The following is a 13,428-nucleotide window of genomic DNA, read 5'->3' on the forward strand; positions in this document are numbered from 1 at the left end:
CAAGTGTGGGACTACACAATCACAATCTGTACCCAACTAGGCATTGCAATAAATTTTGAAAAATCTTCCTTGTTGCCCTGTCAATCTATAGCTTACATAAGAGCAGACTTAGACACAAGAAATATGTTTGCAAGGCTATCACTAGAAAGGGTGTCCGCAATTCGTCAGCAAGTACAAATTCTAATGCAAAGCAAAAGGATCCAAGTCAGGCACATCCTTCAAACTCTGGGTTCCATGGTAGCAGCCATTCTTCTAATTCTACTAGCACACTTTCATATGTGAATTCTTCAGTGGCTCATGTTCACGCAGTGGTTGTTTCAAGAGCTACCCTTGACTCACATGATCCTGATCACGGATACATGCAAAAGACATCCTTCTTGGTGGATGGTCTCCCCACTAGTTACTCAGGGCAGACCTTTCATTCAACCCCTCCGGTAGCCACAGTGACGACAGACGCCTCCCTGATAAGGTGTGGGGGGGCTTTATCTGGGCAGGTCAGTCCAAGGCACTTGGCAACCTCACAAGTACCATCTGCACATAAATGTCCTGGAGATGTGAGCCATGCTCCTGGTGTTGCAAGCCCTTCAAGACTCTCTTCCTTCTGGGACCATTGCTATTCAAACGGACAACATGTCAGTGGTGTGGTACATCAACAAGCAAGGCGGAACCAGATCCTACCCCCTGTGTCGAGAAGCACTCAGACTTTGGCAGTGGGTGATTTCCTCCCAACGTTTTCTGATTGCGAAGCACATCCCTGGGAGATCCAACGTCATAGCGGACAGGCTCAGCAGAGCTATCCTCATGCCTCACAAGTGGTCTCTGAATCAAGAAGTTGTGAATCTTATTTTCCACAAATGGGGACAGCCTTACTGCGATCTCTTTGCCACCCCCTTCAACAGCAAATGCAGCAACTACTTTTCCCTTCTTCCACTTCCGGGTCACATACCCAGAGATGTTCTAGTCCACAATTGGCCCCAGGGACTTCTTTATGCCTTTCCGCCTGATACCCATACTTATACAGAAAGTAATATCGTTGGCTTGCAAAATGATCCTCATTGCCCCCTACTGGCCTCGACAGATATGGCTCCCATTCCTGCACCGTTACCTTCTCGATCAGCCCTGGAATCTGGATCCTATTCCAGACCTCCTGGTTCACCAATCAGGCGGGTTGCGTCAATCCCTCCAAACTCTCCAGCTCACAGCTTGGTTGCTCCACTTCCAAATTTAGCCAGGCTTCCTAGCATATCCCCAGCAGTCCATGAGAATATTGTCTCCTCTCATAAGTCTACAACGAGGAAAACTTATGCTAGCAAATGGAAACTTTTCTCTTGTTGGGCAGAGGCTAGGAATGTGGATCCCTTTTCAGCACCAATCCACGAAATTCTGGAATTCCTAGCACATCTCTTTCACTCTGGGTCCGCTTCTGCTATGATCAGAGTACAATTAGTGGCCATTTCTAACTTTCATGTTGGCTTGTCAAATTCTAACATTATGTCTCATAAGCTCTGTAAAGCTTTTTTGAGAGGGACAACTCTTCTTAGGCCTCCAGTGAGAGATCCCCCTCCTCCTTGGAACCTTAATTTAGTCCTAACTTCCTTAATTCTGCCCCCTTTTGAACCAGCAGCATCTTGCTCCATCAAATTTCTATCTTGGAAGACAGTCTTTCTGGTAGCTATTACTTCAGCTAGATGCGTCTCCGAACTTCAGGCACTATGTGTCCGTCCTCCCTACTTGGTTTTCATAAGGACGGAGTTGCTCTGAGGACTAATCCTTCATTTCTTCCTAAAGTCTGCTCAGAAAATAATTTAAACCAATGTATAGATCTTCTTGTGTTTTTCCCTTGTTATACCAACAAGGCAGAGTACAAACTACACCAATTGCACGTCCATAGACAATTGCATTTTTACCTGCACAGAACTAAGGAAATAAGGAAGTCGGACCAATTATTCCTTTCTTATGCCTCAGCCAAACAAGGTCTCCCAGTTTCCAAGGTAACCTTGTCGAGATGGTTATAGGTTCATAGGTTAGTACTAAGCTAACTGCCCTTGCGAGCCATTTTAAGCCTAGCCAATTATCCCTTGTGAGACTCGAACCCTGCACCTTGTGTTTGTAAGGCAAACACTTTAACCATTAGGCCACCCTCCCAACCCTATCACACACTATTACTTTCATTTATCAGTTAAGGAACAAAGAGTTACGTATTAAACAGAAAGGTCATTCTACTAGGGCCTTGGCCACCTCTGTAGCCTTCCAATCCAGGTTGCCCATAGATTTTATCTGTGCAGCTGCCACGTGGGCAAACCCTCATACCCTTGTTTCTCATTACAAGCTGGATATGGTCTTCAGGAGCAGAGCTGACATTGGTTCCATTGTTCTTAAGAGTCTGTTCCATTGAGTCACCCAGGATGTTAGGTGCTAGGGATGCTGTCCTAACCAGCAAGAACGAAGACGAGATAGACAACTTAACATAAAGAAGTTATGTACCTACCATAACGTTCCATGTTAGTTGTCTTCATCCCACCTTTTTTATTGCGTCCCACCCTCCATCCCCCTGTCCTAGTGGACCAAGAGGAGTTCTTATTTCACTGGCTGTGTTTTCTCTTGTTTTTTTCCTCAATTGTCTTAGGGAATATGGCAGATATAGTCAGCCTGTTATTTTGACTGGTTTATTCTCTTGCTATGTCTGGAGTTAGCTATTTTCAAATGAGATCTGGGTAGCTATCGCTAGGCATTATGGGATAAGGGGTAGCCTTGAGCCAGTAAACAGCTCTCGAGCTATTGAAGATGGCTGAGTTGGAGCCGAGGATCGGCTCCGATCCCAACCAGCAAGAATGAAGGCGAGATGAAGACAACTAACATGGAACGTTATGGTAGGTACATAACTTCTTTTTTCCATGGGTTCTTATAAGAACCTTTGTGGTCCCTTGTACGGCCTGAGCTCTCTTAGTCCTGTTAGTCCTTGCCCAAGGTGCTGGGCAGTCGGCATGCAAGGCATTCATTTGTTCTAAAAGAAGACACCAGAGGCAGTAGCGTTTGATCCATGTTTTATTTCCATCCTTGCAGGTCACAGTTTCAATCTTCCTCCTAGCATTGCTCTGAGTGAGAATCTAGCATGCATATAGCTACTGCTCTTTTTATACACTAAATGGGTGGGCATGTTTTGTTTTGGACCAATCACCGAGTGGGGGGGGTCTCCAGGGGCATGGCTATCCCCATGGAGAGCTATCATTGGTGGGGTAAATTCTCCCAATTTACATTTCTAGGTGTCCCATGTCTGTGTATCAAGGCTAAGCTCTCAGTTATTAGATGAAGTAGACCAAACTGGTTAATTGTTAGTTATTAAGATAGCATATGCCTGTGTGGCCATTAGTGGTACATGACATCAAAAACAGGAAAAACAGAAACTACAGTAAAAAGTTAAAACATCATAATGAATCTGTATTCACAATATCATACGTCTAAACACATATCTGACATAGGCTATGTGACTTGGGGACTATTGAGGAAGCTCTTGTTTGGATTAAAGCTTTCCATTAAACATGTTCCCTGTAAATCCCATCTTTTAAGAGAACTCGGAGATTGCAACACAATGCTTTCGCACCTACTGAGATCTGATCTGACAGGGTGCCTAGGGCGGCCCTTGTAAGGGCCACTTCAGCTCTAACCAACACAACAACAGCCCTCTTCAGGGCTTCAGCAGTCCTCTTCGGGACTACAACAATCCTTATCAGGACTTCAACAGTCCTTTTCAGGACTACAACAGCCCTCATCAAGACAACAGCCCTCCTCAGGGCTACAAAAGTCTACATTAGAACTACAACAGCCCTCCTCAGAGCTACAACTATAAGGACACCCCAGGACAACTACAATACGAATCATCTACTGAAAAGTCCTTTTGAGGACTACTTCCCAAGCCTCCAAAAAGCGCAATTCTTTCCAGGTAGAGTGTTCTTCCCTCCTTAAATCAGAGCTCTAGAAACCATTTCCCCTTTCAGATACCTCCCAAAAGCTGATGCCACCTGTTGTACTTATAAATAGTTAAATCAATAATTCTACATAACAAATGGCATAGTAATTCATGTTATCTTTTTTCTTAATGTAACACTATCGATATGCCATTAATATAGGATCTACTATACTTAACCTTCTGAAACTTGTTAACTCTTAGCTGCTGCAGAACACTGTAACACCAACAGTACTGAAACATGAAGCAACACTCCTCTTGCCACCACTCCATTTCAGTCCTTGTAATGCTTTATTATTAACTACTCAGGCCTAAACTCAGTTAATGGGTGTCATTGTGAATGGGTAAGTAGTAATGCTGGTCTCTTCTGTTGGGATGACAATCTTTAGTTTAACCTTTCAAGGTACTGCTGCCAAACCCTGAGTTAGACTTGATGCTACATTCAGTCCATTACTATTAATCAAGTGACCACAGAGTATGCACCAGATTTACTATACCCATGTATGTGGTGCCTTCTTCCACTCAGTACCAGGATATTCCCAAACCTGTGACATCTTTCTCACTGTGGACCTTCACATTTATTTATTCATTAATTTCTCTTCTTAGCATGTATAGTCCCAGCAAAGCTTTTTCCTTCCAGGGTATAGATGCAGTCCCAAGAGTACATATGTCTATGCCTGCCAAACTGGCCTCATTTAATTGCACTTTATGACTAAGCCTAAACCCTGCCAATCCTTTATCCTGTTATCTAGTTTACCCTTTAATTTGACCTTAATGCCTACCTACCAAAGCTGAGTGGCATAATGTAGTGCCCCTGGATCACCATTCCAAATGCAGCCCAGTAAAACATGTGAATGATGCATGATGAGATGCACGTATTTCCATCCGCTAAATATTTCATCTTGTTTCAACCAGAAAACTTTTCCCCAACTGACCACTGCTGGGCCTTAGCTTTACATCTGCAGCTGTTACCCCCTTAAACTATACAGGAAAAAGCTTATTACTGCCTTATCAAGCCTTCCATAATATCCAGCTGCCTACTTTCTCAACCCTTGTTTCAGGTCTGCTGAAATATTATGAATCCTGCTTTCACGAAACATGCAAAAGCTTCAGATGCAATAAAATTAGTATAGAAACAGTCTCATATTCTGTGATCCCATCAAGAAAATAAGGGCCACATGTCTTGGGAAATAAGCAATAGTATTTTTTATTCATACTGCTACTGTGCATTTTTTGAGTTAACTGTTCAAGTAAAGTTTGCATTCCTTTCTAAAAGTCTCTGTGGTGTATTGCACTCCTGTAAACTTCTACTTTCAGAAGTAAAAATGTATCCTGGGTTTGCTACAGCATTATTAGTATTGATACTACTTCGGATACCATTATGAATAAGAACTTTGGTCTCCATGTACTGATGTGCAAAATCTGACCAGGGTGGGTGGCTGGCAGAGTGGTTAAGGTGTTTACCTTACAGACACAAGGCCCAGGGTTTTATTCTCAAATGGGGTAATTGACTAGAATTAAAATAGCCCACAACAGCAGTTAGCCTAGCACTAAACTATGAACCTATGAACCACTTCAAAATATCACAGTGTTTGCCTACTGATCAGTTGCTGCCATACACTGGTGTAATTTATCTGCTTAAGTTACTGTTGTGTAGTGTAAGCTTTATTTATTCACCATGTCACTAACAAACAAGGTGAACAGGTCATCACAATGTATATAGTCCTGACTCCTGCTCCATGAAGAGCTCCAAATAAATGTCTGCAGAATAATACACAAGTGATTCAAAGATGATGACAATTTATCATAACACACTTATGTAGTACTATTTATCATACAATAATCTAAAAGTATTCCCAGTATGTTTCAACTTGCATGACAACACAGAGTTAAACAGCCAAGCAGATCCCCCCAAAGTGAATGCTAGATTGACCCCCCACCTTTTTTTTTTTTTTACCTTGTCCGATCTATAAGTTTGACTTTCTTATAATCCACTGATGACCATAGTCAGTCAGTAATGCCAGATATAAGAGTTTCTTCTTGTTGCTCAGATAATATACACTATTGCAATAACTGTGGTCCTGTTAACTTTTAAGTGCATTATACTTTGAAATTCTCCTGATTTTGGCTTTTGTGTCTCCATTAAGTTTGGCTTTATCTAGAATACTTCAGCCAAGAAGTTGAGAGATATGCTGCAACTTTCTGCCTCAAAACATAGAGGACCATCTGTCTTTCAGATTTAATTTTTTAATCAAAAACATATACCTACCAAATTTCTGTCTGAAGTACTCAAGAGTACCATTTGCTTCTACCTCACTAAGCTTTCTTGTTTTGTATTACTGAATTCTTACCCCAATCTGATGTGACTATCCAAAGGCAAACACATGTATTAGTGTGTTTGCACATATATAAGCTAAACTCACAAGAATATGAATGTTAACAATATTGATTGCTAGGAAAGTTTTACAACTCAAGTTACTTACAGTGCTCAGAATTATCAAGATAAAGCTGTAAAACATTTCCCTTGGGAATTTTATGTGGAAAGCTATAAAACCTTTTTTTGTAACTTCCATAATAATATCTGTTTTGTCACCACTGAACCCACCCCATAAAACCTAATGAATTGGAGAAGTCAGAAACCATTTGCTTAACTGCAAACTAAAAAGCTAGCAAACCTGTTTTACTACGCTTACAAAACATTTGCAGTCACAAGATAAGATCATTGCTTGAAATGGAGCTTCCAAGATGGCTGCACATTGAGAAACAGCTTGACTCTAACTCTTCCAGTGTAAAAACAGAAACTGAAAAGAGAAGGCCCGTAGACTTAATTGTTTATGGGTAAATTTCAGTAACTGCCTAGTAAGTGTATTGTCTGGATGCCAAGAAAAAAAGAAATACAGAGCACCTGTAAAACAAATCAGCAACAGAAAGAGAGGAAGAAACACTGACTAAGGAAAGGTCTGCAGCTGTTCAGCAAAAGGCAATGCAACCTCCAAACATGACATCCAGTAACCTGTGGGAAGATATAAGACAACTACACACAAACCTGTTTAAAATAAACAAAACACTGATGGACTATATAAACACAAAAAACAAAAGGCTAGAAAAAATAGAAGAACCTTTAAACAGATATTCAGATGAGGTGATAAAGCTGCAAACATCAGAGGTTAAAAATGAAGACAAGGCTAGCTGAATATGAGACTGCTCAGGAAGAGACGTTTTAAAAAATAATAGAATTAGAGGATGAAGCACATAGGGAAAACCTGAGATTTACAGCTATACCAGAGAAGCTGAAAGGAACAGACTGCATTAATTTTATGAAAGTACAAATAAACAACTTTTTATTCCACAGCAGGAGTTGTTAGTTGAAAGATCACATTGTGTTTGTGCTCCAAACCTAGGTATGAGAAAGCAGCCTAGACCTTTAATAGTAAAGATGCAATCCTATCAGCAGAAGGAGTTGATTCTGACAAAACTGTGGCAGAAGGACAAAATATAAAAGTGGGAGACAGCAGAGTGTTTATGGAGAAAAATTACTCATTGTACACTAGGCAGAAGAAGAGTAAATTAATTTCACTATTCAGGGAATGTTGAGACACAGGTGTGAGCTTCAAACTGCTGCACCCAGCTGTCTTCAAGGTATTCTTCTCTGGAGGGATAAAATCATTTTTTGATGAAGTACATATTAAGGAGGAGGTACAAAAGTTTGTCCAACAAAAAGTGAGCTGTGAAACAGAAAGATATTCTGCTTCTTGTTGTTCTGGTAATAAAGGCCACAGAGAAACTATACCTGTGAAACCATTTCCGGTATTTTACCAGAAAATGTCGTAGAGAAGGAAGGGAGCACAAGAGTTTACTAGAAGAATTGAGAGTACATTGGAAATGAAGCAGAGACAGGATTTGGGTGATAGAGATGAATAGTAATAAAACCAGTAACTTAATGTGAGATTACATTGCAATAATTATATTTGAGAAATATGACAAAACAAGAAAATCTGGATATAGTAGACTTTTTCTGAATCTGTTGGACTTGTGGTGGACTCTAAGTATATGCCTTACTTCATGTCATTAATGTTTGGAAAAATGTTTTTGGGAGGGGAAGAATGGGGAGAAAGCTAACTGTAAACAAAGAAAACATTTTTTTCTTAATAATACTGTTTTTGTGGTGTATGGTTTTCTTTGTATGCTATAAATTAAAGTTTTCTCAGTTATTTTTAAACATAATGGGTATTGTAAATAGTTGCTGCTATTCTTTTTTTCCCTTTCTTTCTCCTTTCTCTCTTTCTTCTTGCTCAGTGTTAAGAAATGTAGCCATTGCAACATAAACAAAAGCATGTTGAAAAGAGCATGACAAGGGAGAGAGTAGTGTGCTTTTTTTCATTCTTACATGGGGGAAATGACTGGATTAATGACCTTATATTGATTTGGTAACAAGTTTTGTGAGAAAGCAAGTAAATGAAAAAGTGCATTGAATATTGTAAGGCTTTTATTTCTAGCAAATGAATATATGCTAGGGAGTGGGAGGTTGGCGTAATTGTTAATTTGTTTACCTTACATTCACAAGATGCTGGGTTTGATTCTCACAATGGGTAATTGGTTAGGCTTAAAGTGGCCCATAAAGGTAGTTAGCCTAGTACTAAACTATGAACCTATGCTTAGTAGCAATTCTGTATCTAGCCCTCATGTCTCAATGTATACAGTCTGAAAGAGAGATTGACTTCTTCTTATGTCTCCATGGAGACAATCAGATAAAGAGAAATTGGTTACAGTCTGGTGAATGAGTGATTGGATTTGGGGAAAAAAGAAAAGAGAAACTGGCTAGGAGATAATGTTCTCTGAAAGCATTCAAGGGTTTTCCCAGCTGGGTGAGCTATAAAGATAAGACAAAACCAGTCAGCACTTAGTAGAAGCACAGACTGCACCATACGTCTTAGCATCGATAGCCTTTCTTTTGGGTTAACTCAAGTCTGTAAGTTTGGTTGTCAGTTTTGGGCATTTGTTCCCATTAGGGTAAACATTCAACATTTGAAGATCTACATTGTTTTGTGTGTTGGTATTAAATTAATAGGGTATTGGGGTTTGTTTGTTTTTGTTTATTTTGTTTTTATTTAATATTTTATTAAGAATTGAAAAATATCACAATAACACTCAGTGTAAATGGGAATATAAATTAAAATGTGTAAAAGAGACACCAAATAAAAAAGCAAACAACAAAGTAACTTCTTACAAGCATGTCTACTAAACAATAAGATTCCTAATGATTCTAATATGTTAAATTATTATACATAAATATCTCATGTTATTTATTTAACAGTTCTTTAAGATTGTTCCATATGTACAACAAAGTGATGCTGGTAGTCCTCATTCTGATGGTAATGAGTTCCAGTTGACAATTGTTGTTTGTCTGTTTGAGGGCTTTCAATTAAACAAAAAAATGTGTAAGAGGTGATATAGGCTCAAATGAATATATACAAAAGTGCAATCTACCAAACAGTCTATGCATGTAACAAAAAAACTGGAACTAGACATTTACCAAAAAGGTGTTATACATAAAAGGTGGGAATAATAACTTTTTAATACAATGATGCTTACTATAATGTCTTTAAATGTCAATGGTCTCACATATAAATACAAAAAGAAAGAATAGTGATCTATATTTTAAAAATGTAAAATGCAAATACCTATGTTACAGGAGGCATAATTGGAAAGAACCTAACGTGAATTTAATAAAGAAAGTTTTTCAGAATAGTTATTCAGCATAATATCTGGGACAAAGGAAAAGAGGAAAGAGGAGTACTTGTATTAATTTCAAGTGGAGCTCCAATAGTGATAGAAGAAGATAACAAAATATCATAATGACAGATTTGTAGTGTTAAGGGGCTACTGGCAAGGAAGGAGGATTGCAGTGGCATGTATTTATATTCCAACTAAAATTGCTGTAAAGTAGCTTAATAAAATCCTGGGAAAAATAGTTTTCAGCAAGGAATATTACTTTTAGGTGGGGACTGGAATTTGATTTGCAGCAGTGAAGATGTGTCTGGAGGGCCCAGAAGGGAAAGTATAACAAAAGAGGGTAGATTTTTGAAGAAATTTATGAAAATATTTGTCATGGAAGATGTGAATTCAGTAATAGGAGTTTGGAGTGAATTTACATATTATTCCCCAAGATATAAAAACTGGGCTAAGCTAGACAGAACATACATTTCACAGGAACATGTGCTTTTAATTGAAGGTCTTGATATGCACCCAATAACTATTTCAGATCATGCACCAATAATAATTAAAATAAAAACACAGGGGTAATGAAATAAAAATGAGACACTGGTGCTTTCCCACTTATATGTCGAAAGGATAGGAATTTAAGGAATGGGTAGTGGAGATTATTCAGGAGCTATTTGAGAGGATAAAAATTACTTCTGAAAATATGGCTAGGGAGTGGGATAAAAGTGGAGTTTAAAAATAGGGTGGAAATAAAAGGAAGTGGGCAATGGTTAAGAAGTAACAAGAATTATTTAGAGGGGCTGACAAATGTAAACATATTGCAGAATAGGGGGAGTCTCACAGAACAAGAAGTGGATCAGCTGCAGAATGCTAAGCAGAAAATAAGGGATTACCTAGATAATATACATGAGTTTTAAAAGCTTGCTGTTAATCAACTGTTTTTTGATAATAACGCTAGAGCACAAAAACTTTTAGCATAACAACTGAGGTAAGAGAAAGTAGGAAGGGCTGTTGCCAAGCTTCGGGAGCCTATAACAAGAAAGGTAACGAAATCCTGTAGAGGTATTAGAAATATTCCAAAAATTATATGAAATCCCGTATAAAACAGAGAAGTATGGAAATCAAGAAAAGATAGAAATGGAAATGTTTATGGAAGAATTTAATATGCCAAGATTAGAGTTAGCTGAGGCTCAGTTGCTCACAGTTAGGAAAGGAGGAGATTAGTTAAAAATTGTGATGTGTAACCAATTTACATGAAAGTCCCCAGGAACAGGTTTGGAAGCAAGGAGGGAAAATTATAAAGATCTGGAAGGCAATGTTTAACAGTATTTTAAGAAGAGGAGAAGTACTAACATCCTGGAAGAAATGAGTGGTAGCTATAATACATAAATAGGGTAAGGATCCATCAAATCCAGCTTCATACAGGCCTGTTTCAGTAATAAACCATGGTTATAAAGTGTTCATGTCTATTATAGCTAAAAGAATGGCAAACGTAATGCCAAAATTGACAAATATGGATCAGTGTGGTTTTGTAGAGGGGAGGCAAACATTTGACATTATTAACAGAACACTGATGATACAGAGGGAAGCAGAATGTAAGAATATACCATTGTTGTTGGTGGGTCTTGATAGACAGAAAGCATTTGACAGAGTAAGCTGAGACTTTATGAGCAGGGCAGTAGAAGCATTTGCATCTCCTTAAAAAATATAAAGTTGATTAGAAGGATATGCGAGGAATTGGAGGCGAAAACAAAAGTGGGTGGGGTCCTGTCTGATTATTTCTTCTTGAGCAGAGGAACCAAGGCAGGGTTGTCCTATTTTCCCTTTATTATTTGCATTATATTTAGAATCACTGGCAAACAAAATAAGTGGCTCAGAAATTCAAGGATCTAATTGTATATTAGTCAAGAAAAGTTGGCTTTATTTGCAGATGATATTATTTTATACCTGACAAAACCAAAAAGAGACACTACAGTGTTGTGGAACATTTTGAAACAGTTTCATATCTTTTCAGGATACAAAATTAATGAAGCTAAAATAAAGGCAGTACCTGTAAATTATGTACCCACCCATTAATTGCTCCAGCAATATCCATATTTATGGGGACATGATAAAATTAAGTATTTAGACGTATGGATTAAAAATAATTCTAGTGTGGCAGGTAAGGATACGTGGGAAGAGACTAAAAAGATAATGCAAAAACTGAGAAACTGGAAGCTTTGTTATGTGGATATGGATAGTAAGATACAAGCAGTTAAAATGTTTTAGTCCCATTAGTGTTATACACAGGTCAGGCATGTTTTTAGCAACCATTGGGGAAGTTGTAGATAGCAATTAATAAAGAGCTGAAGGAGGGGAAGATGGCAAGCGTCAAGAGGGATAAGCTGATTCTTCCAGTAGAACAGGGCAGATTGGGATTACAAAATATGAAGGGATGTTTCAGAGCTACACAGTTAAGGCTCTTATACATAGCACAAGCAGAAAACTATAATTCAAAGTGGAAAGGGATGATGATGAAACAGGGGGGAAGCCCAAGAAACAAGGAGATTGGGATTTTGGTTTCAGGCCTTTAAGGAAAATAACAGTAGTCATACAGATTATTATATCTATGACACCCATGCACTGGCACTAGTAGGCTAGCACCAGTGAGGGGCATCCACACTGGGAGGATAACAAGTACACACACAGTAAAGTACAATTGCCCTTAAGAGCACACAGAGATCACAGTCAGTCTCAGACTGGTTTCTCTCTTTCTCTCCAGATCCCCAATAAGACTCTCCACTGGCACAGCTATAGGGTTCAGATCTCAGACGAGTGGTCAAGCCAAAACCTCCAGCATCCTCTCTGTACAACCAGTGCTTTGTGTCCCTGCCCAAGTAGCTGACACACACACACACACACACACACACACACACACACACACACACACACACACACACACACACACACACTTTGAGATTTGATTTATATGCAAACACACAGACACTCCTGGGGAAGGCTGGCACAGGTTCTTCAGTTATGCTGCCTTCTGCCCAGACTATATGGTAGTACCACCTACCACCTGCCACCAACCATTCTTATCAGCTACTACAAAGGCCCTTACCAAAGGGTGTCCAGTTCTACTGTGCAGTGCTACTATTATCCAAATGGTAAGTGTGACGAACAGCAAGGCTATTGGAGTGGCTTGTACAGTATCACCAAATACATGCAAATACTCTAAGAGCTTAAATATCTCTGCACAAAACAGACACAGTTAAAATGTTTAAAAATATTTAATAATAAACAATAAAAACACAAGAAAATACAATTCAACACAGTGACAATAGAGAGTTCAAAAACCACAGGAAATACTTTAAAACAATATTGTAGGACAGTCTAACATAAATATAGACAATATCTACACTAATCTTACTGTATTTTTATCTAGCTCTAAGAGAAATCACTGTTCTAAATAACTTACTTAGCAGAGCAAGGCATAGTGCTGGTGAGTTGTCAACAGGTCTAAAGACAAATACAAAATGCACGCTCTTTCTCTTGAGATAGCTCTTAAATTGATAATACACATTACTGCTGAGTCATTTCAGATTACATCATTCTTGTCACCTCTGCTGAAGTTTCCCAGGCTTACGGAACCTAAAATTTAACATTTCTTTGTGTTCTGCAGCTGACAGAACGTCACAGCAATAAGACACTTTGCATGTGAAACCTAGTAATTATCTCTGTCTTAAGACAATAGATAGAAG

General features: G+C 38.7%; 1 protein-coding gene across 1 annotated transcript in view; it reads left to right on the forward strand.

Moving 5' to 3' along the window:
• LOC122794822 (protein mono-ADP-ribosyltransferase PARP14-like) overlaps positions 1-13,428 on the forward strand; it is a gene marked incomplete in the record, with an annotated part of 659,914 nt that overhangs the window by 535,835 nt on the left and 110,651 nt on the right.

Source organism: Protopterus annectens, chromosome 2.part1 (genome assembly GCF_019279795.1).
Source record: "Protopterus annectens isolate FY-2018-M chromosome 2.part1, PAN1.0, whole genome shotgun sequence".
NCBI lineage: Eukaryota > Metazoa > Chordata > Ceratodontiformes > Protopteridae > Protopterus > Protopterus annectens.